Source organism: Rosa rugosa, chromosome 1, assembly GCF_958449725.1.
Source record: "Rosa rugosa chromosome 1, drRosRugo1.1, whole genome shotgun sequence".
In the NCBI taxonomy this organism is placed as follows: Eukaryota; Viridiplantae; Streptophyta; class Magnoliopsida; order Rosales; family Rosaceae; genus Rosa; species Rosa rugosa.
The window spans coordinates 23,897,669-23,902,525 of record NC_084820.1 but is presented as its reverse complement, the minus strand read 5'-3'; positions in this window follow the sequence as shown (position 1 = coordinate 23,902,525).

Below are 4,857 nucleotides of genomic sequence, written 5' to 3'. Positions count from 1 at the left end.
ACTAGAGTCTTTTTGTATTCACCATCATCGGGATGCCAGAGGAAAATCTTTACCAAAAGAAATTCCTGAAATCATGCCTGTCTTCGTGCGCATACCTGTCCCGGAGAATGCGAGCATAGAGGAGCGACTTGCTATCTTTCAACAGAACACTGCTTCGTATTATGCGAATTTGAAAAAGGTCCTGGCGGCGCAGCAGAAGAGGATGGATGAACTTTTCCAATCAGCCCAACAAGATTCGTGGCAGACTTGGGAGCAGCTGGCTGACGTGACCCAACCAGCCCAAGAAAACCACCAGCAGTCGATGAATGTCGTCGCGACCCAGCACAAACAGACCTCATCGGAGTTCGCGACCTTACGCGAGGAAGGTTCCAGCTTGGCTAATTCGCAGCAAGGCAAATTGGAACATCAAGAAGCTGCTCGCGAAGAGGTCATTTTTGAGACTAACTTGCCTATAGGTGGCAATCAACCTAAGGGTCTCACTGGTGAGTCACAGCCTTACACAGAGGCTGTGCATGGAAAAGGTCATCAACAAGATTGTTCTTCTGACAATACAATTGTCTCTGAACAAATATCTGATTTCTCCACTGATCAAGCCAAATATGTGGCTACTGATCAGATGCATGGGGGGCAAGATATGGCCCATGATCATCCCTTTGATCAAAAGAAGCAAGTTCATGATCATTTTAATTGTGACTCTGCTACTGGACGTCTTGGTGAAGGTGATCAAAATCAGAGCCAACTTAATTATCAATTAAGTTGTGGCCTACAGAAGCCAATCAGTGGCTTTATTAATCAATTCAACTTGAAGTTCTTCATATATTCTTCAAGGCCAAGCGGTGGCTTTGATATATGTGGAGGGCACATCTACAACCCACGTTGCATGAATGGCCAGAACAATTATTCTAGTGGCCAAGTTGTCCTTCGCAACTGTAAATTTGAGTATCATCAATACAAGTTAACTCTTGTTTATAATTATCCAACAAGTGAAGCTCTTGATGTGGAGAATTCAGACCAGCAAGTGGTCGTCTATAATGGCCAATCTGTGGCTAATCCTGAAGACACCATGTTCTATGACATGGTAGTTGGCAACAAAGCCGATCTTGGAACATCTTCATCGCCAAAAGTGCAATTGAAGATCATGTTTCACCAACCAACAAGGATACTTGGGGGGGCAAGATTACCCCTCTCACGAGCCAAATTCCTCCAAATTCTTTAACGAGAAGTGTCTTTGTTCTTTTCCTACAAGCTCTCACAGGAGGGATTTTTACCCTACCAATTTTGATACATCGGAGCTTGGAATGAAGCATAGATGGCCTCCCCCGTGGTCTTCTAGAGGTTAGCCAAACATGGTGCTGCTAGCTTCTTTCTTTCTTTGCTTTTAATTTTCTGTTAATTTTTCGTTTCTAGTTTTCTTTTCATTAAAAAAAAAATGGCCTAGTTTTCTAATTACCAAAAATGAATTTGGTAAGGGGTTGTGAATCATAACGGAATAGGTGAAGTCTCTTTTGTTAATATTGGCCTAAACTCCTTATTGGTGCCTAGTTCAGGTCCCTTAAGGTTAAGGGCGGCTTTTATTAACACTTGTTGAACTGTCTTCACACTTATGACCTTTCACATCTTAGTAAGTATAGCCTATGTGAAATGGTGTCTAGAAAGGGGACAACGTTCATAACAGGTTCTTGAATCCAGAAGTGCGTGCAAATGGGCCTAAACCACTATGTGGGAGTAGCTCATGCCAAAATGGATTCTGCCTCTTTTGTTCGCCCTCCCCTACATGGCCATTTCAATAAGGTTGCCCAAAGGATTTGAAAGAAAATTTGTGTCTAGGCGACTATACTTGGGCCTCATGTCTAAACCTTGATTCACATTGTCTTATTGAATACAGCTACTTATTAAAAAAAAAAAAAAAAATTAGTGCGATCCAAAAATTACTGAGGAGTCAAAACACTGAGGGATTAATTTATTAGCCAGTCTCTTCGCATGCATAAGCCTTCGTGGGAAATTCTAGTGTTCCTACACTCGCGAAGCCCATTCATGAAGGCTTGTTTTTGAGGCCCATAATCGTTTCTTCGCTTTGCCTATCAACACTAGGGGGCAACACTATACAATACTAAGCCCATTTAGCCTAACAAAAAAAAAAAAAATCATTAATACAACTCTTAGGGGGCAATTCTAAGTGTTCCTACACTCGCAAAGCTACTAAGCCGAGTCAGCGGCTCCATAAACTTTTTCCAGCTTTGCCCTCGCAGGAAAGGCTGAGCTCAAGGGAAATGTAAGAGCCACCACCGTGACCGCCACCTCCATCAGAAGTAGTCTTCATGTTGCCAAAGATGTCCTCACCATGCATGGGGAACAGAGGAAGGGTTTCAATCTCCATGTTCATAGATCCATAACCACCATAGTTCCCCATCTGCCCGTTAAAAGCAATCACACCAGATGAAGAAGCAGAAGCAGATGCAGAAGATCCGAAGTTAATATACTGATCCTCAGGTTTCCAATTGGTACCATTGTCATCACCAACAAGCCCTGATCTTTGCATGGGCACATGAACATCCGAAGTCGACCTCTTCTTCCGCTTCTCCCGAGCCCTTTGGTTCACGAACCAAAAATAGACGTTCTTGAACTCGATCTTGCCGTACAATTTCAGCTGGAGACAGATCCTCTGAATCTGCTCTATAGTTGGGGACCTAACTCCCTTATTGTAGAAAAGCTCCTTGAGGATTCTTATCTGATCTGTAGTGGGATTCCACCTGTTCCGCCTACAAAGCATGTTAGCACTACTCCCGGCTGCTTTGTTACTTCCTCCATCCTCGGTTGGTTGCTGGGTTTTTGGTTCCATTGGTGAAGGATTGAGAGAATGCGAGAATTGAAGAATGGTGGTGACAAGTAATTAAGAAAGATTGCTGTTAGAAATATTGGAGTTGATGAAATGGTTTTGGGATTGGAGATTGTGGAGGAAGATATAGGCATGCAAATATCCACCCTTGGATGGACGGTCGAAGAGAAGAGTCAAACCGATGTCAGTAAAGCGTGATTAAAGTTGCCCTAAATCTCGGAAAAGAATGGATTATTGGCACGAGGGAACCGAACGGTTTTCGAGGAGGTAACTGTTCTTTTCACGAGATTATTTTTCACGACTGTTGTTTTTCAACGAGTGATTAGTGCCTTAAATCTCGGAAAAGAAGGAATTATTGGCGCTAAGAGTTTTGAGTTGGGAGCCAGCAAGTGGATCCAAAAGATACATATTTTCTCAAAACCCTCGCCGCGAGGCTCTTTTTGATGCGGAGCATATTTTAAAAGTTCGTATTATTTTCAATATACAACTATGGGGGCCTATATTTGGGGCCTTGCGAGACACGTTGACACAGCTTCTCACGGATATTTGAATATCAGGATAAGAAAATATTATTGTATTCATAAAGTGGCTTTGCGGCCAAAAGCAGTACATTCATTACAAAGCCAAAAGTGGCTAGAATACAAAACATGAATCTTCCGATATCTTCTGAATCTTTTCTCAAGTGGAAACAGCTATGGAATCCAACGCCGGGTTGAGCCACGCCATTATCTCCTGGAGGGGCAGAGAGTGAAGGAACCGAATATCAGCTTGAGTCTCTGCACCCCCTTTAGCCTTGGTAACCACCATTAGCTGGACGTGAAGTACAGGAACAGCCATTCTGTAGCTTGAACCCATTCCTTCAAAGAGTCCATCCCTTCTCATCCCTCCAAGATTCTATCAAGAAGAGAAAGGGGGAGAAGGAGGTGAGAACCAAAGCCCCTTCCATCTGGAGGGCACAACACGGGCCGGGTCCAGAAGGAAGAAAACAGAGGAGGAAAGACGAACCTCAGAGTGGCCGTCCTCCCTTTCTCCGTTTCGCTCCGCGTGTAGGATTATGACAAAGATGATCTCGCATGATCGTGGATCCCACACTCGGAGCCCCCTCGCGTTTCTAAACCAATCTGAAGCCTGGCATTGTTGTTACAGACTCCCAGAAGGACGAAACAAGGGTTTGCCTAAGATTACGCCATGAGGCCTAACCCAGGCTTAAGATTACGCCATAAAGCCTAAAATTTAGAGGCTAAAGGTCATTTCATGAGGGGAAGATTTGTGAAGAAGGAGAAAAAGAAGCAAGGATTGAAAGGCCATTTCTCGAATATTTCAGAAAAGTTGTTGTGAGTATTCCCTTCCTGAAATACAACTATTTATAGGGACTTCAGGCAAATCCCCACCCTTGGATGAAGCTCTATTTCAAAACCGATGTCAATAAATCGAGATTAGTGATTCCAAATCTCGGGAAAAAGGGATTAGCAGCATGTGAGGAGCGGTTTTTGAGGAATTAGCTATTATTAGAGGATTAATAGCATGTGGGGAAACCGAATGGTTTTCGAGGAGGTAACTGTTCTTTTCACAAGATTATTTTTTCACAACTGTTGTTTTTCAACGAGTGATTAATACCTTAAATCTCGGAAAAGAAGGGATTATTGACGTGTAAGGAGACCGAACAGTTTTCGAGGGGGCCTACAGAGATTGGCCCATGAAGCTCAATTTCAAGCAAAGTTCCTCCATGCGGAGGTTCGCCGCAATAGCACTTGCTTCGGCCTGAGTGGCCCGTTCTCTGAGATGGGCCAGGTTGCGGCCCATTTCTTCAGAAGCAGCCAAAGGTTCATCGAGTTGGGCTTCTTTTGCAGCAGTTGCATTCTCAACAGAGAGCTAGCCAAAGGCAGATACTTGCTGCTATACACATGGCGAAGCTACCACCAAGGAAGAGAAGGATCCTCATTCGCGATCAAAAGTAGTCTCCTTCACATGGGGGGCACGCTAAAGTTCTGTTCTACTACAACCTGCCCAAGTTTTGCCAG